At 32.5% G+C, this 24,164-nt stretch overlaps 1 long non-coding RNA gene across 2 annotated transcripts in view; it reads right to left on the bottom strand.

Moving 5' to 3' along the window:
• Positions 1-24,164, bottom strand: part of LOC120890358 (uncharacterized) — a 478,106-nt gene that overhangs the window by 385,600 nt on the left and 68,342 nt on the right. For both annotated transcript variants that reach the window (XR_013436969.1, XR_013436971.1), the window contains exon 3: positions 18,111-18,217. This is a non-coding gene — a long non-coding RNA (uncharacterized LOC120890358). The remainder of the gene's footprint in view (positions 1-18,110; positions 18,218-24,164) is intronic.

Raw genomic sequence — 24,164 nt, 5'->3', positions numbered from 1 at the left:
TTTGTTGGAATTCCTCAAAGATAGGAGATACCAAGAGAAAATCAAGGTAGTTAACACTGGGAGACAATAAAATTCCTAGCTATTTATTTTGAATTTTTGAAATAGGATGTTAATTTTTAATCTTTATGGAATACATTGGGATTTATGTTCACACATACAATTAACACTTATCATAGAATCACAAATGGTTAAACTAGAAGAAATTTTAATTACGACCTAACTTTAAAACCTTCATTTTATAGAAAATGCCTTGGAAAATAGTTTATTTTAATGGCATTTAACAATTATTTTAATGGCATTTAACTAAACAAACTGAATATTGTTTTAGCCAATGCTGTGGCTCTTCCCCAGTAGGCAGTTTTTTACATGTAAAAGGGGAAACTTAAATATTCTTAAATCAATAACCCAGTTTTCAAAAATAAAATAAGCTGGGTAAGGTGGTGCATGACTGTATCCCAGTGAGTCTGAAGGCTAAAATAAGAGGATTGCACGTTTGAGGCTAGTCTCAGCAAATTAGTGAGGTCCTCAGTAATTTAGAGAGGCCCTGTCTTAAAATAAAATAAATAAATAAATAAAAAGGAGTGAAGATGGGGCTGGGGTTGTGGCTCAGTGGTAGAGCACTCGCCTAGTACATGTGAGACACCGGGTTTGATTCTTAGCCCCACATAAATAAATGAATAAATGAAACAAAGTTCTATCAACAACTAAAAAAAAAATATTTTAAAACAAGGATTGAGGATGTAACTCAATGGTTAAGCATCCCTGGGGTAAAATCCCCAGTGGGAGCAACGGGGAGAGTGTAAATATGTAAATATAAAAATTAGTTAATTCTATACAAGGCCATTGTTGACAAAAAGCACTTTTCTAAGCAGCAGTAAAGCTACAGAAAATTTCACTTATCACTACATATCACTACCACAAATAAGTTTTACTCAATGAGCGCGAATGGGCAGACTCATTTCACTCATGCAACACTATAGAGATATTGCAAACATATTGCAGCTTTCATTCTCTTTTTTAACTTGCTTTTGTGAAGATTTCAAAATCCAAGTTACAGGGAATTACAAATAATGAGTCATACTAAAAAATATAATTAGTCTGGGAATTACAAATAATAAGTCATACTAAAAAATATCATTACTCTTTCTGAAAAGAAATGGATTTATTTTTAATAATTAAACTGGAAAAATAGAATTTTTAAATGCATTTCTTACTATACTAGATTGTCATTGGTGGGTGGGGGGGATGCTACCTGAGTGAATTTTACTTACAAACTATTTGGGGTACTCTGAACTCGTTTCTGTACACACACTATTTTCTCAAGTAACCTGGAGCTAAAAATGAACTGAAAATGTAGACTTCATGAGAAGTCCTACCCAAAATTCTGATAAGAATATTCCTGTTATACCTCTTTATATCTTTTTAAATTCTAACACTAGTCAGAAACTTCTTGAATCAGTTAAATAGATGATTATTTAAATTTATTACAAAGGTAACCATTATACGGATAATTCCTATTATTCCCAAGTTTCTCTTCCCCTGAAGGAGCATCTCATTGTCAAGAGGGTATTTGATTTGTTAGTTTGTTTTAATATATGGGTCCAGAAGCCAAAGGGGAAAAAAAAAACTTAAAATAAGAAAATGTGGCTTTTTGTTACAAATTTTCAGGAAGAAGTTGTAATGAAGTAAGATACTTCACCCTTCTGAGTATCACTTTACATGCTTATTTTACTAGAGTGTTTTTGATTTGATAATCTCTAGTTTACTCTTTACATAATCATATTCTCAATAACAATTCACCTCAAAAATGATACATGGTATACAGTTTGCTGAAGGCCATTTTAAATTGCTTTATTGATAGGAGAACTAGGGTGGGTTTTATCTGGTAATGTGAATGCAAAATTCACTTTTCTGCTTCTCTAATGGTCTATAATCATAAGTAGCAATGGTTTGAGTTAAAGAATACCCGTGTACGAATTGAAGGATTTTCTTCTATAATGAACTAGCAAATGTAGTATAAGAGAAGGCATTTCAATGGGGAAAGAGATCTGAATTTATTTTATATTTTTTAAACTGAAGTTTTTTTTCTGTGTTTTAATCAGGTTTTGTGTTGCTGTGACCAAAATATTTGACAAGAACAACTTAAGAGGAGGAAAAGTGTCTTCTGGTTCACAGTTTCAGAAGTTCTGTCCATTGTTGGCCAGTTCCATAGCTCTGGACACCTGATGAGGCAGAATCTGGAGGAAAGGGGTGGTGGAGGAAAGCAGCTCAAGGAATGGCAACCGGGAAGCACAGAGATTGTGCTCTGCTCACCAAGGATAAATATAATCCTCAAAGGCATGCCTCCTACTTCCTCTAATCACACCCTCCCTGCCTACAGTTACCACCTAGTTAATCTATATCAATGGATTAATCCACTAATCAGGTTCCATCTCTAATAATCTAATCATTTCCCCTCTCATTGTTTGAGAGAACAACTCATATCTAAACCATACCACTTTGGTACCTAATCCAATTGATAGGACATTAAAAAAATTAAATTTACATTTGCTGGTTCTCTAATGAAGTTGTAATGGATATTTCCTGGGATATTATGTCAGTTCCTCTTCCCTTGGAAATTGCTTATAGAGGACACAGGGGTGGGTCCCTGAGAATCACATGATGTCATCTCCCTAAATCATAGGTGACTTGACTTAGCTGGACACTTGACTCATACTGGATTAATCAAAACTCTTTCTCCAAAGAATTTAAAATCGAGGCTGAAAAAATTTCTTTTCAACTTAGTTCAGCTCTTTGGAAATAAATGCAAACTCATGACTGTAGAGTGACCCTTGTCTAACTGCTCTGAGGACTGGAATCAGTGGTCTGGCCTAGGAACAAAGATGAGATGGGAACACAGGCAGAAGCAGAGATGGAAGAAGGAGAAAGCATTTCAGCAGGCATTACAGATGTAGTTCATTTCTCCTACAGAGCAAAGAGCTTTCTTGCTAATAAGTTGCAAGAGACAGTCCAGCAGCCATTTAACAAATGGATTTTTGGTTTCAGCTAGCTCACATTGGCTTTTTTTATTTGTGGGGAAAAAAACACAGCCCTAATTAAGTCCAGGATATTTTAGACATTTTGCTAAAATCATCTGTACAGACTTCCAAAAGAAAGAAGTCTCAGAATCATCAATGTGAAATAAGTTATATGAAAAGCATGATCTGTACTGTTTATAAAAATATGCTTACAAGATAGAAGATAAACAAATCTTTATGTATTAGAAACATAGGTAGTATCATCTAAGTAATGGTTAAATTTTGAAAACGTACTGTATTTTGTTTCACCCAAGAATTTTTATAGCCTTACTAACTTTAAACACAGTTCACTTTTAATCTTTAATATGCTAAAATTATTAATTCCTGTTTCATGTTTTTTCATACTATCTTCTAGAAAAAAAAAAAGACCTTTCTACTCTCAGCCCTTGGGTAAACATAACGTTTCACTGTATAATTTCTAAGGCATGTTTTAATTAGCTTACCTACCCTTTACATCACATCTTGATTTTTAAGAGTTCTGTGAAGCAATGAAAAGAGGATAATATTGCCATAGATCAAGGCACCTCATTCATTAACTTTTAAAATATCACCTCATTTATTTATTCTTCCTCTGGAGTTTCTTTTTTGATAAGTAGCAATTTTATTAAACATCCATTTAAGTGAAATGAGAAAGAATGACAAACTTTGTTCCAATACAAATAAAAACGATATTCTTACATCTAAATTTACTTTAGCCAGGAACATTATAGTGTAATCACTACATCTGTGTTTTGTATATATATAGGGAGTGGGAGGAATACTACCGGCTTTTAAATTTACAGTGCACCAAATAGCTAATACAGATTTTGGCCATGTGGGAAAACTTTGATGAAATTACCCTGTCCAAGAGAACAAAACGAGTAAAATCATTGAGGCAGACCAACATATTTGAAAGGTGAAGGCAGACTTCAAGCCATCTGCAAGAAAAGAATCCAGTTAACAAATGAAATTCATTAAAAGGAACAGTGCATGTTGTCTTGTAATTGGGTATCAGTTTGAAGCTTTAACAAAAAATAGAAACATCATATACTTCAAACAAAAGGATAGCTGCCAGAACAGTCAATACACTCCCCTATAAGTGTCATTTCTCTTGAAACTGTAAACATTCTGGGGAAGTGTTTGAGAAAAGACTAGCATAAGAAAAAATATAACATAAAAATCTTTAGACTTTTAGACATCATCATTTCTAGCAAAATATCCAATTCACAAACATGGGGAAATCAATGTCCTATAAGACTTATGAGAAGAGTCTAAGAAAAACACTTTCTATTATTGAGACATGATAAAATGCCATACATATTATCATATTCCAATGATTTTTTTAATCTATCATGTTTCTCAATATATATTGAGCATCCCATATTCAAAATACCTGGGACTAGAAGTGTCTTCAATTTGGAATTTTTCTGATTTTTTAATATTTACATATACACAAAATATATTAAGGACGGGATCCAATTCTAAGCACAAAACTCATATTTCATATACACTTTATACATATAGCCAGAAAGTGATTTTTACACAATATTTTTTGTGCACTTGTATTTTGACTGCAAAACTTCATGTGAGGTTGGATATGGGTTTTTCCACTTGTGATATCATATTGACACATAAGATATTTCAGATTTAGGAGCATTTTGGATTTTAGATTCTCACATTAGAGAAGCTCCATCTATAATAGGAAAATGAAATCTAAAATCAGAAATTCATGAATCCTTTTCCTCAGAAATTTTAAAACTATCTCTTCTAACTAGTCATCAGGTCATATCTTTTCAAGTTAAAATATTATGAAGTTTCCAGTGTACACCCTTCAGAAATATATATAAGAAGAATGATTTAAGGACATATGAGCCCCAAGTTCTCAGGACAATCATCTTTTCTCTTCGCTAGAAAGTCCTCATTTCTCTTTTACTTAATAGGACATATGGGAGATTTTTCACACTGACTTACCTTTTACAACTGACTAAAAAACTTCTCCAAACTGTCTACATTTTCCTTTTCTGTTCATCTATAAATAATAATGAGCTATTCAATCAGAAAGAAGAAAAACCTACCAGCTTTCCCCATGTTCTTGAGATTGTCTTTTGAATTTCAGCTAACTTGCCCACTTTTACATGTGGCTAGTTTGATTTATAAAACTTTGAAAACATAGTTTTGATCAAAGACAACAACCAAATATGTTTCTTCTTCCAGCATTTCTTCACCTATTGGAGAAAGATCACATTGATGCTCCAAAGAAAGCTATGAACTCAAACATTTGCAAACAGTGTATTTTATTGTATTGAGAATTTATTCCTTTCACATAAAAATTATTATTTTAGTTTTTACTTTCAATGCAAAATTTAACAAAATGCATACTTCCTGGAAAGCTTATTGAATGAATTCTAATTGGAAAAAAATGGACAAAAATGAATAATTATTTCTTCCCAGGAGCAGGGTTTCTCAAATTTGGCTGCACTTTGGAACTACCTGGGGAGCTTTTAAAAATTGTGTGGCCTGGGATCTATAATCAAAGGCTTATATTTATTTGGTCTGTGGTGACATTGGCATTAGGGTTTTTCAATTCTCCCCAGGTATTCTCATGTTCAGCCACAGATGGAAAACACTGACCAGGAATACAGATTAGTGCTAGGTTATACTAATCTTTAAACTAATTTGGAAAATTTCATTGATAATAAACAAGATTAGGAATTATTTCATACCATTATATAGTTACTGATGTGTTCGTATTAAAAGAAAAAATCAAACATTAAAAAAATTGTGTCAAGTAGGATTAGTATAGTCAATCCTTATAAATTCTTTAATGACACAATACGGAATAAGATATTTAATAAGTCCAACATATACACTGGTGAATAAACCTAAATTTCAGAAGCATGGCTACATTTAACTTACACTAATTCTCTTTTGTTCTCTTTGAGAGATGATGGGAGGAAATCTCGTTTATTTTTGACATTTGAATTCTCCTACGTATTAACTGTTCCTCAAGAACCAAGTGGAATTATCTGGGGTGAACAAAAACATAATTTCAGAATTATAGAATGAGAAATGACAACTGAGATACCTTGATTATTATGCTTCTTTCTGAAATTAATGTCTACATTATTATACTTTAGTGATGAAATAAGGGCAATGAATATGCCTGGAATTAGAAGATATCTGGATAGTATTTATTTCATAGAAAAAGAAATAGGTTATACATTATGCAAATGAATCAGGGTATATAATACTATATAGGACTATTTCCCTAGTTCCACACAATGAACTCTATGCCAGAGAGAAATGTTAGTATTTATATATATATATATATATATATAATTTATATAAATTATATATATGTATATATTATATACAAATTTTTATATATTATATATATTATATCTTACAAAATTATAATCTATAAAATTTATATACATAAAAACCCATAATATATTTACTAATGTGGAAAGAGATCCAGGATATAATAATTCATTTTTTAAAATTATAGAAAAAGTATTTATAGTTTTCACCTCTTAAAAAATGTGAGAAAACAACATATTTATGTTTATTTATATTGAAAAATTTGGATGTATACAATCAACCAATAAAATGATGGTGGGATGTCTCTGCACATATTTTTTATATAGTTTTAGTCTTGAGTAATTGAACTGTATTATTTTTTATGAAAATAAACTAAAACTAACAAATAATATGAATATTCATGTTGATATTTTGGGATTTTATACTAAGTACTTCTGTAATAATATTAAAAAATTCTAATAAAAAAGAAAATAATAAATATTTAATATATAAGAAGGTTTTAACAAATTATCTTATACAAGAGAATGCTATGCAAATTTTAAAAAGATATTGTGGTTAAGTTTGTGACCTAAAAAGGATGTTGTATTAGCTTTTTGTTATTGTGATAACTAATAAAACTCAGATAAACAGCTTGTAAGAAGAAAAGGTTTATTTTGGTTCATGGCTCCAGCAGTTGGAGTCCATGGTTGCTTGACCTGTTGCTCTGTGTTGTGACTGCAGACTCCCCTAGAGGGAGCATGTGGTAAGACAGGCCTATTCCTTTCAACAGCCATAGAAGCAAGAGAGGGAGGCTAAAGGGTTGGAATCTCAATAATCCCTTCAAGAGAACAACCCAAGGGACCCAATTCCTTCCCCTGGGCACCACCTGTTAAAGTTTCCAATACCTCCAATAGCACCACTGCTTGTGAGCATGCCTTTAAGTCAGGAACTTATGGAGAGACACTTATCCAACCATAGCAGATTTTTATCACAAATTATAAAGTTAAAAAGAAATACATGATATGATACTTCAAATACCATCAACAATTTTTCCCTAGGATATGGCAATAGATTCGAGGTTTATATTATTTTTGCTTGATGTGCTATGCCCAGAACATCCTTGACTGGTTCATTATCTGCTGGAATTTACCCTTAGCTGTCCTCTTCCTGAAGTGACCAGGACTTTTACTGAATCTTATTCTTTCCTCACTTAGATTGTGGAAAAGCTTTGAGCTGCAAGAGCACTAAACAAAATCTTAGGAAACACCATTTTAGGCTCAGAGGAAAATCTAGATAATTTCACCTAATGTCTTCCTTTTAAAAATAAGACCCTTATTTTTGTGAATTTTGTCCAAGTACTTAAATGGAAACTCCAGGATGAGAGTGGAGAAATGTGAGGTTGGCAGGTGAGCACTCAGGACAAAGTGCTGGTAATAAATACACAGAACAGAATGGGGAGTAGATTGACTTTCAGGATTTAATCTCCCTCATTTCTTTGCTCAATTTCTCATCTTGGGAGCTACCACCATAACCACTTTGGTACAAGATGAGATTTAAAATCTTTGTATGAATTAGGAGTTTAGAAGAGGTTTTCATAGCAGCAGAGAAATCGATAGTCAAGTCCGTTGTGGCCGTGAAATGTGTACACCAATGTTTTGACTTTTCTCCGGTCAGTCACTTGACCCCTAGTTTCTTTTCAAAGCTAACTCTGAACTCTGAGTTAGGAAATATGATAGTCAAATAAATGAAGCAGTCACCATGTTAACTTTTCTGACCAATGACCAATTAGGGAGAGTTAAAAGCTAAACAATATTATGGTATAAAATGTCCTACAAGTTATAAAAGTATTCTTGCAGGGATGCTTTAATAAGCTTTCAATAAAAGCTTTCAATAAAATTCTGTATCTCCTGAAGACTGATTTTTCAAATGTGAAAAAGATTCCTATTCTTTGTTCACAATACAAAGTCAAATTTGAGTTTCATACAATTATTCTCAGAAATTACTTAGTAATTTGACTATAAAATAATGAAACAGAATTTCTCCTTAGAAACAAATTGGCTCTGAGACAAATTCTTTAAAAGGAATTGAAAAACCATCAGCCTCACCCAGATGAGTATGTTTCCTACAGTAAATGTAGAATAGTGCTTGTTTGGTATGTAAAGACCAAAAAAGTGATCTGCCTCATTAACTATAAACTTAAGCACATGAAAATCACCAGAGAGCTTATTAAGACAGAAATGACTGGATCCTATGTTCTGGAGTTTCTGCTTTAATAAATCTCAGGTGCACTGCAAGAATTTGCTTTCCAGAAGTTTCTAAATGATGCTGACCTGCTGCTATGGGTACATTTTGAGAATCATTGCTTTAGAACAGTTTTATACTGTAGTCTACACAGATATATTTTCAGAGGATTTTAAATTTCAATAGCAATTACTTAATTTTGTTTTTTAATTTTCATCAACTACTAAAGGTATAGTACCTTGAGCACTTTTTATCCCAATGGCCATGTTTGCAAGAATTTATATTTGTGTGTACAATCATGTAAGTGCTAAATGATTTTTTTTTACAGTTAATTTCTTGGACAATGTTTCTCAGACTGTGTTGTTACATGTATAATAGTGGACCTATGAGTCCAATTTTGGGAGTACTGGCATGCTTAGGATATAAGCAGAAATACAAATTAATCTGTTTGACAAAAAATAATTTTCAGAAAAATCTCCCCTTATATATGTATAGATTTTTTTTCTAATAGAGAATAATGTAGCATTTAAGGTCAAGGCCCCTAGAGAAACAAACTCATTTAGAACACTTTAGGTGAAGAGAATTAAGCTGGGGATGACTAAAGGAACTAGCCCAAGGACCCTCACTGCTTTCTCCTGCCTGGTCCACAGGGAGCAGAAGAAATTTGTCAATAATTTCAAGTACAGGGGCTGGGGTTGTGGCTCAGAGGTGGAGCACTTGCCTAGCATACATGAGACACTGGATTCAATCCTCAGCACCACATAAAAAATAATAATTTCAAATACAGATATTTGTACCTTTTTGTTTTCATTTGGTGGATCTTAGCAGGTTTGAAACTCTTATTATAATCATTCCATTTTTTCCCCCAGAATTACCAAATAAGGATAACATGTCTATACTTACATGTTTAAAAGGAAATGGTCATTACAGAAGTAATGCATCACAACATTAAGGAATGAGACAGTGGAATGATTCTGACATAAAGAAGTAATGCATCACAACATTAAGGAATGAGACAGTGGAATGATTCTGACATAACTTTCCTGTGTACATATATGAATACACTACACTGAATCTCTACTTCATGTACAACCATAAGACTGGTTAGAATAAGATGTACTCCCTGTTTGTATAAATAAGTCAAATTATACTCCACTATCATGTATAACTAAAAAGAACAACAACAACAAAAAGAATCCGTTCAGATTTTACCATTACTCCCATATTTTATCTTGGAAGGGTGAGAACCTTCCTGTTCCCATTCCCTCATCCATGAGCCCATCAACATGGTATAGTAAACCTAAGTCTTTGACAAGTATCTTCCCTGTTCCTCAGATGTGTTAAGAAAGAAAATAAAGTTCACAAAATTTAACCTACTTGCTAATGATCAAAAGTGATTGTCTCCAATCATTCAGTGAGCAATATGTCCAGAAATAACTTCATGTTTAAACTCTTCTCTAATCTACATGTTTGGGAATTGGAGTGTGAAAGATAATGCACATTTTCACAATTAATAATCTCAAATTATACATACATATTGCATTGAGATGTTGATATGTTTGCAAATAAATCTTTTACAATATGACCTTACCTAATTCAAAGGTGTAAGATAATTTTTCTTGCAGGATTATAAAGGAACTCTAAGATTTTACTAAGCCTTAAACTTATATTTAGTGAACACAAACTATGTACCAGAAACTAGTCTTTGAAGCTTTATGTGTCTTATTCCACCTAACAATCATGAGAAGTACCTGCTCCTTTATCAACATTTTACAAATGGACACACACATGTGAGACAGCAAGGTTATATAACATAACTTGTACAATGACACACAGCTAGATCACAGCTGGAATCTAGACCTAGGCATTCAGAAAGGCTCCAGCCAATTTTAATTGCCAACCAAACACTCCAGGGCCAGTAAACAAGAATGTGCTGATTAAAGGTAAATCTTATCCATGACCACAAAGAATATTTAAGGTTTCAGGGATAGTTAGCTAAATTATAGATGTCATAGAGTATGATTCAGACACTGAACATTAGTTGGCACAGCTATATATTGATGGAATGATGTCCAAGAATCAGCAAGAAAAAAATAAAAAAGAGCAAAACAGATTATGAACCACTACATAGACTAGGTCCTGTTTTAATGAAGATATATGACAGCTATTTGAACAAAGCAGAATACTAGGATGACACTGGATTCTTACCTTCTTCCCTATTTTTCTGAATTTTTGATATTTTTCAAATTGTTTTATAATTAGGATATATTTTTTTAAAAGAAAAGGTTCTCTAGTTATGTGTATATAAAAATAATATCTAACATTTGTTGAGCATTTACTGTGTACAAGGCAATGATTTTGGAGTTGTTCATAAAGAATCTCATTTAATCCACATATAAGAAAAGAAAACAAAACAAAAAATGAGGTGAGTCTTGTTAGCTTTCCCATTTTACAGATATAAAAGTTGAGGCCTAGAAAGATTTCATAATCTCTCGATGGAATTCATGTGCTAACAACCTAAATACCAAGAAAATGTTCTGAGATACCATGATACAAAGTTCATCTACAAATGCCCTGCTATTCCTTACAACATTTCTTCTCAGGATCCTCAGTATTATAATCAGATGGGACCTTAAAATTTTAGAGTAAAACCATTCATTCAAACCCCAAACTACCAAATGTTAATTCTGATGAAATTAAGCCACATTTATGTTCAAAATGTTGATGATGAATAGGGGTTAATCAAAAGTTTTTTAAAAATGTGGATGAAAGAATTTAAGTCTGCAGACCTCAAAATGGAAAATTGTTTCCCAACATTTAGAAAACTAATTCAGCTGTGTTTTTGCATTTAAATAAGGAATGTGTTCAGTACAAATGATGCTCTCTATCTAGTTTGTTTACCACCTAGAAATTTAGAAAATAGACCCAGTGACATGTTCTCTGATTTCCTTCCTTTGTCCATCAGATTTTTCCAAGCCATAGAAATAAATATAATTTCATTTCTGTATGAGTTTATCATTCAAGTTTCCTACTGACAAGCTGCTACACAAAATCTCTCCCTCACTCTCTAGCTCTGAATTTTCACTCTTCCTTTGCCTATTAAGTCTCAGTGGGAGGCTGCACTGTAATTGCAGGGTAACTATGCAATACCTAAGCCCATCTCAGCACCTTGGGTTCTGATAATCAACTACTAAAAGATTTAAAAGGTTTCTTGCTACTCTTTTACAATAACAAATCTCTTCTAAAAGAAATAGAAATATACAACTCTACAACCATCTTTTTTATTATTCTTTTTCTCCCTTACGATTTGGCTCACTCCACTGAGGTTTCTCCCATACTTTTCTTGTCCTGGTTGCTGTGGGGAAGGGGGCAATCAGAGTGCAGAAACATTAGACTGACCCATACCATTCACAGCAGGTAGATGATGGACAGCTGGGCCGGCATTCAAAAGCATCCCAGCTTTCCCCCAGTCTTTGCTGAATCTCTGATTTAAATATAAATATGTAAAAATAACACCCCATATCTTTAATACAATTCTCAGGCAATAGCACTAAAAAGTACAGATTATATAGTTTTCCAGTGATTTAAAAAAATTAAATTAAATTAATAGAACTGTAGATGCTGGGAAGGTGGGCAGTAAAGCTGCCTTTGGTGGGATACAATTGTTTCAAACACTTGCCTCTGACTTCATTCTTTAATGAACATCTCTGGAATCAGTAATTACTGTGGGAACACATCTTTAGAGCTATTCTCAAAGAGCAAAATTGGCAGAGGTTGGTTTTATAAAGTTCACAAAATGAATGGTGCCTTATTGCCATAAACAAAGGGATTTTTTAACAACCAGCTTTAAAATACCCAGCGAATTACTGATAAGTGCATCAGTGAATAAAGATAAGTCTTTAACTGACAAGAAAATGAAGGATTAGGTTGATAGTGCATCATAGCAATATGCTATGAATTCAAACTTTAGGCCTTCTTACCATTTGAACTAAATAATTTAAAAGCTTTTTTTTTTTTAAATGTCTATTTCTTCTGCAACTTTTCTGTTTAAAATTTCCTAAAATGTGCACAAATAATATTCGGTTCCAACATGAATTCTCCGAGTGACTATTATGTCCCCATAACTATATCTGAGGTGACATATACTGATTTCCTAATGTTACCTTTGAAACTTGAGGGATATTTATAAAATACACCTGTCTACTAAATGTATCAGAGTAAAATTAATTGTACTTTTAAGTCCAAAATAGTTTTTGTGTTTTTAATTTCTGATGTGAAGATTAAAATATTTATAAAGACAATTTTTTCTCCTTGATAATAGATTTTTTGAGATATATTTTTAACCAAGATAAGAAAAACAGTGATCAAAATAAAAATTACAAATAACAGAAACTTCAAGAAAACCAAAGAAGGATCTACATTCAACTTCAGAGGTGAGTATATAGGTTTTGTGTTTTTTTTCCCCTTCAGAATGAGTAAATAGAACTAATCTACTGACAATGTTTTGACATTCATTCTTTCTTGAGTAGTGCAGTAATCCCTTGGTATCTTCAGAGAACTGGTTTCAATACAAATTCTGTGGATGCTCACGTTCCTTTTATAAAATGGCATAGTATTTGCATATAACAGTGCACATCCTCCCATATACTTTAAATCTCTTTTAGGTTATTACTTATAATACCTAATGTAATACAAATGCCATGTAAATTGTTTTTATACTGTATTATTTAGGGAATAAGGACAAGACAAAAAGGCTGTATGTGTTCAATACAAATGCAATTTTTTTTTCTTTTGTGGTACTGCAAATGGGACCCAGGAGCACTCAACCACTGAGAGGCACCTCCAGCCCTTTTTATTTTTTATTTTGAGACAGAGTTCTGCTATGTTGCTTAGGGCATTGCTAAGATACTGAGGCTGGTCTGAAACTTACAGTCCTGCTGCCTTAGCTTCCCAAGGGGCTGGAGATTAGAGGTGTGAGCCACCACGTCCTGAACAAATGCAGGTTTTTGGAAGATTATTTTTGATCTGTGATAGGTTATATATGCAGGGCCAACTATACTATTTCTTTTTATCATGGAAACACTGAGAATAATAGATCTTCACCAAGGAGACATACTTTTATTGTCTTATATGCCAAAGGCCAATGAAATATCTTCTCATATTAAAATGAATTTCTCCAGCAAAAAGACATCTAAAATTCCAGGATAAAAATTAATTAAAATGACGGTTTCTCTTAAGCAGGAAAGACCTCAGAATTAAGAAACCAAAGGAAGAAACAAAGGCAGACAGGTAGATTGAATTTGCAGTTCCTGGATGGATAACCACAGAAACAAGGAGATACAAGGTGTTGAGAGTGAGCCATGTTTTAAGAATTTGCTTCCTAAAACAAAAGGTCTTAAGGACAAAGCTTCCTAGAGATTGTACACTTAGAACCTGGAGGAAAACCTACCATGTGATGAGAAAATATCTTTACTAGGAATATCTTTCTTACATTTCATATTATCCCTATAATATAATTTAATTCACACAATTTCTATATTCTCTGAAATGGAAACTAAATAATCCATAATATTCAGCTGCTTTTCATAGTCCAATATTTTAAGAAGTACTCTACACTCTTTTCCTATTGAATAAATATAATACACTGGGATATAGAGAATGTGTTGTGATTTTTTTCCTTAATTTTGTTTTAATTCTTTTCTAGTACTTTAAAGCTTTGACTACTTTTTTTAAAAAAAATCAGTCACATAAATATTATATATTTCTTACACATATAACACAATATCTTTTTCTAAGTTTTTAAAATATAATATTTTATATATATATATATATATTTCAGTTTCAGTTTCCCTTTAGGAAATTTCACTTTTAATTCCAAATAAGCCTTTTTGTCATGGAAGTTTTTAAAGTGAGATGAATCATCTTGAACAACTATATTTGAGATACCAACTGGACACAGTGGGATACAGTGCATTTATATGCAAATATCTTTTAGTTTCTTTTTCCTAGCATCTATATATTTTTAAAAAGAAGAAAAAAAAACAATAGTCAAGGAAAAAAAAGGGAAGAAAGCTCAGAAAAGTAATGATGCACATGTATTGAGAACTTACTGGGCTGTAGCCGTGTGCAAAGAAGCCCTGTGCTGAGAACTACCATCTCCTTTTTACCACACTACAATTTCAGGAGGCAGTTTTTCCCAGTTTATATACAAGAAAACTGAGGGAATGAATACTTGGCCAATTCCTCAGACTGCTAGCAGCAGTGAGGTCAAGTTTTAAATCCACATTTATTTGATTTACCCACTAAGTGCCAGGTACTAAGCTAGCCACAACCACATGCTAACTTCCTTACTGAAGATGAAAACAAAAGCCATCTTATCAGATTTCAGCATATCACTCAGAACTCAAGAAAACCACAACAGAGCATTTGGGCCAAGAGGTTTGCCATGGCACCCGGAAATGCTGTTGTTATTGCTGCTAGAATGATAAAATGCTTTTCAAGTAGAAAATAGTAACATGCAACCACCTCACACACAAGAGACAGTGTATCATATTACTCATTAAAATGAACTCTATAATTAACACATGATTTTCACTTATTTATAATTGACCTTTCTCCATTTAAAATAATTTGAAAAGTAAAAGTAAAGTGCCACACTATGCAAATAGTATATAATAATTTAGTAAAACTGCATAACATTAAATAGAAAATACAATATTCTAAAACCTGGCTAATGCTAATATATTTATGAATTGAAGACTGTTTTTATATCAGCACATAATGCAGCACTAAAATAAACAGTTGGCTCTTTTTATTGGCAAATATTCTTCCAAATAAGAAACAACAGGATAAAAGACATTTCAATGTAAACAATTCACTTTCATCAAATGTGTAGGAAATTATTACAAACAGAAATATTAATGTTGGATAAGAAGACAAAAGTTCATATCTTAATGACAGAGGTGTGTCCAAAAAATAGTAAAATCACTGAAGAAAGTCTTTTCAAATTTTGGTAAAAAGACCTCAATACATGATACGCTACAGTAAATAGCCATTCAATAAGACAACAGGACCATAGTTAGAAAACAGGAAAACAAGAACTGACTCATTAGGACAATAAGCATCATTTACACAGCATAATATTAATAATAAGTGGTCTTGATGTGGTTAAAATTTTAACTTCATATTTTACCATCTCTCACATTAAAAAGTATACTAAATTGTGCATAAAAAAGTTAAATGTTGAAATATTTTGTTTCTTCCCCACCACTATGTGGTCATGGTAAAGGTTTTACAAAGTAGCCTAAATCTGGATATATGTTGAAAATAGTTCCAAGAGAATCTTCTGTTGAACTCCATGTGAAATGTAAGAGGAGAACTGTCAAGGATAATCCCCAAGTAATTTGGAGTAAAAAAGTAGAAGGACAATTTGTTTAGAAGGAAAAGATCTGAGGATAAAAATTAGGAGTTTGATTTTTTTACACTGCACACTGGAAGTATCTATTAAAGATCTATGTGGAGAAATTGAAAAAGCATGTTTGATGCAAATTTAGACATTTAAGAGTTGATTTCTAGAATCCAAAATGAAAATAAATTATTTGGGCATCATGTGCTAATTGGTGATATTTAAAGTCATACTTAAAAACCAAGATACTGGGCTGGGGATATGGCTCAAGCAGTAACATGCTCGCCTGGCATGCATGGGGCGCTGCGTTCCATCCTCAGCACCACATAAAAATAAAATAAAGATGTTGTGTCCACCAAAACCTGAAAAATAAATATTAAAAAACTCTCTCTCTCTCTCTAAAAAAAATAAGATACTGATAAATTCATAAAAGGAATAAGCAAAGTGAAGACAAAAGATCTAAGGATTTTGCCCTGAGATTCTCCAGCATTATTAAAAAGTCAAGATTCTCCAGCATTTTTATTAATAATAATATGGCAGTAAATTATTTGATAATTGACCCAATTATCAAATGAATGGAGGGGCCAATGAGGTGGGAGAAAATCCACAGTAAAAACCCAGAAGTCAAGTAAAGAAAGGATTCAAGAATAGGATGTGGTATACTGTGTCAAATGTTGTTTGAGTAAGATGAGAACTGAGAATTGACCACTGCGTTTTGCAATAAAGAGGTCATTGGTGATTCTGACAAGAGCTATTTCAGTGGAAGTTTGGTGACCAAATCCTGCTGGAAATGGATTCAAGGGAGAATTGGAGGAAAGAAATTGTAAGCTGAGTCAGGAAAACATTTGTGCATTCTTCCCTGAAAGACCAGAGAAATAGGTATAGGTAAATGACCATATGAGATCAAGGGAGTCCTTATTATTGTGAGATTTGATAAATACAGAATATTCCTATGTTATTGGCAATGATCCAACAGGAAATGGGGAAATTAGTGATGAAGCAGAGAGATGGGACAATTAGGGAACTACTTATGAATAAAGAAATAAGATGACTAGATCTAGCACACAAGTAGGAGTAGCCTTAGATAAAGACATGAACATTGGCCAGATACATTGGTGAACACCTATAATTCCAGCAATTTGGGAGGATCACAATTTTCAAGCCAACCTCAGGAACTTAATGAAACACTGCTTCAAAATAAAATAAAAAGAACTGGGGATTTATTTCATTGGTAAAACACCTGGGTTCAATCTCCATTATAAAAAAAAAATATATGTAAAAGCCAGGAGTACATAGTTCAGTAGCAGAGCACTTGCCTAGCATGAATGAGGTCCTGTGTCCAATACCCAGTACCAAATTAAACAAATAAATATTTTTCTAAAAAATCAACAATATAGTATTATAACCACACTATCATGAAGAAAGGTCAAGGGCACAGAGGCAGGGAATTTCAATGAGAATGAAATAGATCCATACAGCATTTATTTTTGAAAGGGTGATGATGGGACAACACTAACTCACGGATCATTGTCATAAAATAGTTTGGCTCGGGGCAGTGATGGGAATGCTGTAATAAATGACAATAATATCATAAAATTGAGAGTAAGAATTATTTTTAAAAGTGTGAGACTAGTTAGCAAAATGGGAATAATTATTCCTTCTATGCACAGGCTTTACCAAAATAAATTCCAAGAATATTTAAAAATTGGAACGTCTAAAATCAAACAACAACTTATTTACAAACTAATAGAGAATTAACTCTTCTGCAGATATTTGATGAAAAACACTTTCATATGTTATAAATGTTGCAGTATAAGTGAAAAAAGCAGAATACAAAATTGAGTTTACTATAAATATACTTATGTGGTCTGTAATTGCTTAGATACAGAGTTTCCAACAACTGGAATTCTGTAGCTCAGGTTTCAGTTGGTTTCTACTTTCTGGTTCACAAATTTGTGAAATATTTAAGCCTAAGAAAGTTTACTCTCTTCTAAGTTACTGTTTTCCATAAACTGCTAATTTCTCTTTGGCTGTCATACAAGTAAAATGGATTATTTAAGTTATCCTAGGTTGGGGTTTTAGGTAAAGTAAAGAAGAGAACCACTCACCAAAGAAAACTTCTCATTCACAACACAAAAGGAATTGATCCTTTGCATTTTCTGATTCTATTTCTAATTCCTCCAAATATGTGAGAGCTTCTTATTAAAGGTGCTAGCTGAAAAAAAGGAAGAAAACAAGAAATAAACACATTAAAATGATAATGTTCATATTTGCTTTAGAGAGGAGGAGTTATGATGTGGCTAAGGTTTGTATTTTTACACTTTACTGTTGAGATGTTCTTTAGCAAAGAATATAAAATTTGAGAATCATTTAGTTCCTATAAGTCCCTGAAAATAAAACATGTTAATGAGTATAGGTCAGAGTTAGATTTTACTCTTCTAATGTATTTGTTTCTTTTAAACATTCTTATATTACTGTTTCATTCCCATCTTGTTTGGCATTAATTCTAATGTACCTGGAGTCAGATCAAGATTGAGATTGAATCCTAGATCTACTGAACATCAATTGTGAGTATTCATTTGGTCAAAGGGAAATAACTGTATCATGCAGTTATTTCAACAAACTTGAGAAGATAAAGTGAGATAATAAAAATAAGGTGTGAAACATTTATGTTTTGCTAAACACCATGATGCATGCCTTTTGGTTATTTTTACACTAAAATATTAACCAGGAGAAACAGCAGTTTCCATTTATAGTTCAAATCTGTTAGGCTTTTTTGAAGAGCAAGACTCAGTTTGGGAATCATGTCCAAAAGGCAAATGCCAAAATGAGAAATGTTTAGAGTGAAATTGAGTGTATTTACAGTTTTAAATTTTCAACAATTTATCATAGAATAATTAAAATTACTGAGATTATAGCTTTATAAAAGAAGACCAGCATCTTTTATAACAATGATACATAAATAAAATATACATACATATATCACAACTATTTCCAGATTAACTAATCATTAATCATTAATCAACAAAAACTGAACATTTTTATTGGCTACATTTTAAAAATGGTACATTCAAAATTGTTCTGTATGTGTAATAAGAATTGTGATGCATTCTGCTATCATGTATTTAAAAAATAAAACCAATAAAAAATAATTGCACACCCTATATATATATTCATTCCTATAAATATTTTTAAAGTATAACCATCCAATACTTAAGTATTTATGTGTATAATACCTAATTTATGATACTCAATATAAGAGAAAGCTCCAAAAATTGAGGAAATAAGAAAGTCTTTTAGTCCCAAAGCAATACGCCATTTATTATTAACTTTCTTTCTGTTCTACACACACATATACATATTTATATTCATAATACACACATACATACATATGTTAACATCCTGGTAGACATGATGAACATACAATTTTATATGTTGTATTTTTACTCATTTAAGTCATAAACTCTTTGACATATTTATGTGTCTACTACATTTTTTCTTTTAGGCACAATATAAGTTATTTTCCTTCCCTCAAATGGAACACTATCAAATAACAATCCAAAAGCTTTTCTTATCTAGGAAGTCTGTCAAAATAAATACATTTCCCAAGGAAAAATGACAGATGAATTTGGGAAATACAACACAAGTCTGCTGTACCTCACTCCAAACAGACACGATTAGGAGACTGGAAAACGATGCTTTAGAATATTTCCATTAAATTCCATACTGTCCACAGTGCCTAGTGAAAAGAAGAATTTCTTCCAATGTTTCTTAATACTGTTTAAACAAATTGATTTTGGTCAGTTCTCAGGAGGAGGATTGGGAGAGATCTTTCAATTTTTATAAGAGCTTACAAGGGATAGTTCTCTATTTTTCTTGCATGACCTTCCTAGAAACAAAGTTTCAATGAAACCTTCACTTTTTCTTTATAATATGCTAAGTATTCTATCCCCAAAACAAAGGATATTTTGCCAAGCCTCCTATATTTTCTATATTCTCAAACAATTCTTTCCACCTTTTAGAACATATTTGCTTATGTTCTAAACAAGGTGTTCTTATTTCCAACAAGGTGACAGCAAAACAAAATTTCTAATGTAGGTTTGCCATTTGGTAGATTACCTAGAAGCAGACTCAGTGTTACGATTAGCAGCTCAAGTGATTTATAGGCATGACTGTAAGGAAAATGGAGAGGAATTTAGGGGAGTCTATAAGAAACCATAAGACAAGATGTGGATATGATCCTGGAGAAAGCAGAGAGAGAGGAAAGGTAGTTTGGTTGGAAGCATCTTAGACAGCAGTGCAGTTCTAAAAATTTGGCAGTTTGTTACAGAGTCCTTTAGTCAAAGCTGCCTGTACATCAACGAGAGAACAGCCTTCATTAATATTTCAATTGCCTTCAAGCATTGATTACAAGCAGTCTGTGGGAAGCCAAGTGCAAAAGCAGTGGTGAAATTAAGAAGCAGCCACTGAGATTCTCAATAGACTATGCCACCTACCGTCCAAGGCACACTTACATACTCTCACATCAATGTATGCCAGTCTCTAGATGCCTTCATTTCGAGTGCAAATTCATTCCCAGTTTAACCAATTAACATTTCTATATACTTATAAAATAAGGTCTAGATCTAAGTCAAAACATTGGATAACAACGAGTTAATTTCAACATGATGATTCCAACAAGAGGAACAAATTAGGGCCTCACATATGTATTACTGGGCATAGTCACATGAATTATGCATATGATAGAGAATAGTGAAGAATTTGAGACTCTGAACAAAAGAACTAGAATTCGTTTCCCATACCCCGCCCCTGGAAAAAGAATCCTACAATTATATGCTCAATGAGATCAAGGTAAGAAAATAAGCTTTTCTTATCATTAGCAGATTTAATTCTAAAAAGTTATGCATAATTTTATTTAATGAGTCCAAATTAACACTATAAAATTGAGTTCTGCTCTAGCACACAAATCAGAGAGATTTAATAATTGAAAATTGAATATTTTCAGATTGCTGCAGAGAAGCACAGCACAAATACAGAGCAACAGAGAATGAGTATATATAATTTGAAGAAAAGGCATAAATTGCCTGATAGCTTCAATTTTTTATGGTATCCATCAGTCAAATCAAGGGTCAGCAAACTATGACTTGTGAGCCAAAGTCAGCCTGAGCCTGTTTTTTTTTATAAAGTTTTATTCAAACAAAGCCACATCCAATTATTTACATGATATTGGTAGTTGCTTTTGTTATTCAATGGTGGTCTTGAGTATGTGTCCCAAAAGCCTGAAATAATTACCATTTTGACCCTTTATAGAAAAAGTTTACAGATCTCTGAACTGCCGTTAAAGCACCATTACATACACACAAATAATTGTCTTCATCACTTTTACCTACACAGTACATGGAGCTTTATTTTGAATTTGAAAGATAAAGCAAAAAGATTCAAAATGTGCAATTAATATATTTATTTATTTATAGTGCAACATATATATATATATATATATATATATATATATATATATATAGAGAGAGAGAGAGAGAGAGAGAGAGAGAGAGAGAGAGTGTCTCTATCACCAGATAACCAGATGAGGGAGATATCATCATTTTCCATTTTTCCACTACAAAAACTGAGTCACCATGAGTTAAGTGATTTCCAAAGGTAACAGAGTTGGTATGACAATCTTTAAACCAGACACAACAGTTTCTCAGTCTGTGCTTTTGATTTCTATTCTATACCTCAGAAAAAGAGATCCTTCATTCCAAGAAAAAAAATTATGTGATTCATTTTTTTAAAATAGGCAAAGAGATGATGATGCGGCTCAGGGTAAAACACTTGCCTAGTGTACATGAGGCCCTGGCTTCAATCCCCAGCACTGCAAAGATAAATTAAATAAATATAAAAACAATATGAAACAATAACATACCCTTGGTTGTTAATGATAGTGATGCAAAAAAAAATCAAAATTTTTAGAAACATAGCTTTTATTTTTTCATATTTTTTTGGTGCATTATATTTGTACATAATGGTGAGAATTGTTGTTATATATCAATTTATGCACACAGTAGAAAAATATAATTTAGTGAATATCATTCTCCTGTATCCTATTTTCCTCCCTTTCTGTTTCCCATCCCCACTCTGGCCACTTTACTCTTGTATTCGTCCTTTGATTTTCATGAGATTCTCCCACAAATTCTTTCCTTTTTTCCTCTTTATCTCCCACATATAAGCAAAAACAAGACGCTTGACTTTCTGAGTTTGGTTTGTTTTGCTTAACATTCTGTTCTCAAGTTCCATCATCCATTTTCTTGCAAATTACATAATTTCATTCTTCTTTATGGATGAATAAAACTCCATTGTGTATATACTCTTTATCCATTCATCCATTAACAAACATCTAGGATGGTTCCATAGTTTAACTATTGTGAATTGTGCTGCTATAAACATAGGTTTACATGCATCGATGTAGTATGCTGACTTTAATTCTTTAGGATAGATACCAAGAAGTGGTATAGCTAGGTCATACGGTAATTCCATTCCTTGTTTATTAACAAAGTTCCATGTTAATTTCCACAGTGGTTGAAGCAACTTATAATCCCATCAACAGTGTAAAAGCATTACTTTTTCTCCATATCCTCTCCAGCATTTATTAATGTTTATATTCTTGATGATTGCCAGTCTTACTGGAGTGAAATAAAATCTCAGTGTAGTTTTGATTTTCATTTCCCTAATTTCTAGCAATGTTGAACAGTTTTTCAAACGTTTGTTGGACATTTGTATTTCTTTTGAGAAGTGATTGTTTAGTTCCTTTGCCAATTTATTTATTTGAATTTTGATGATATATTTATCTATTCTGGATATTATTCCACTGTCAGAATAGTAACTAGCAGACTTTCTTCCATTCTGTAGGTTCATTCCTAATGTTTTATTTGCTGTGCAAAAGCTTTCTTAATTTGATTCAGTCCCAGTTATTAACTCTTGGCATTATTTCCTGAAGTTTAGGGGTCCTATTTAGAAAGTCATTGCCTATAAATCTATATGTTGGAGGGTTGACCCTATGATTTCTTCTAAGACTTGAATAGTTTCTGGTTTAATTCCTCAGTTTTTGATCCATTCTGAACTAACTTTTGTGCAAGGTGAGACATAAGGATCTAGTCTCTTCCACATACAGATAACCAGCTTTCCCAGCACCATTTATTTTAAAAAGCTGAGGATGTTCGGATAAAGGTACACTCATACATTGTTGGTGGGACTGCAAATTGGTGCAGCCAATATGGAAAGCAGTATGGAGATTCCTTAGAAATCTGGAAATGGAACCCTCATTTGACCCAGCTATCTCTCTCCTTGGTCTATACCCAAAGGACTTAAAATCAGCATACTACAGGGACACAGCCACATCAATGTTTATAGCAGCACAATTCACAATAGCTAAAATGTGGTACCAACCTAGATACCATTCAGTAGATGAATGGATAAAAATAATGTGGCATATATACACAATGGAATTTTACTCAGCAATAAAAGAGAATAAAATCATAGCATTTGCAGGTAAATGGATGGCATTAGAGAAGATAATGCTAAGTGAAGTTAGCCAATACCAAAAAACCAAATGCCAAATGTTTTCTCTGATATAAGGAGGCATATTCATAGTGGGGTAGTGGGGGGGGGCATGGGAGGAATAGAGGAACTCTAGATAGGATGGAGGGGTGGGAGGGGGCAGGGGGTTATATATGATGGTAGAATGTGATGATCATTATTATCCAAAGTACAGGTATGAAGACACGAATTGGTATCAATATACTGTGTATACAATCAGAGATATGAAAAATTGTGCTGTATATGTGTAATAAGAATTGCAATGCATTTCACTGTCATTTGTTTTTAAAAAAATCAATAAAAAAGCTAAAAAATAAAAATAAATATATTTTTAAAAAGCTGTCTTTTCTCCAATGTATATATATATTTTTAGCAGATTCATCAAGAATGAAATGACTATCTATGTGGGCTTGTCTCTCTTCTATATCTTTGGTCTATGTATTTGTTTTTAAGCAAGTATCATTCAGTTTTTGTTAGCATAGTTCAAAAGTATAATTTGAAGTCAGAGATTGCAGTACCTTCAGCATTACTTTTTTTGGCTTAGAATTATTTGGGTTATTCTTGTTTTTTTA

Source organism: Ictidomys tridecemlineatus, chromosome 3 (genome assembly GCF_052094955.1).
Source record: "Ictidomys tridecemlineatus isolate mIctTri1 chromosome 3, mIctTri1.hap1, whole genome shotgun sequence".
Taxonomy (NCBI): Eukaryota; Metazoa; Chordata; class Mammalia; order Rodentia; family Sciuridae; genus Ictidomys; species Ictidomys tridecemlineatus.
The sequence above is the reverse complement of the archived record's forward strand: the minus strand, read 5'-3'. Positions and strand labels throughout refer to the sequence as shown.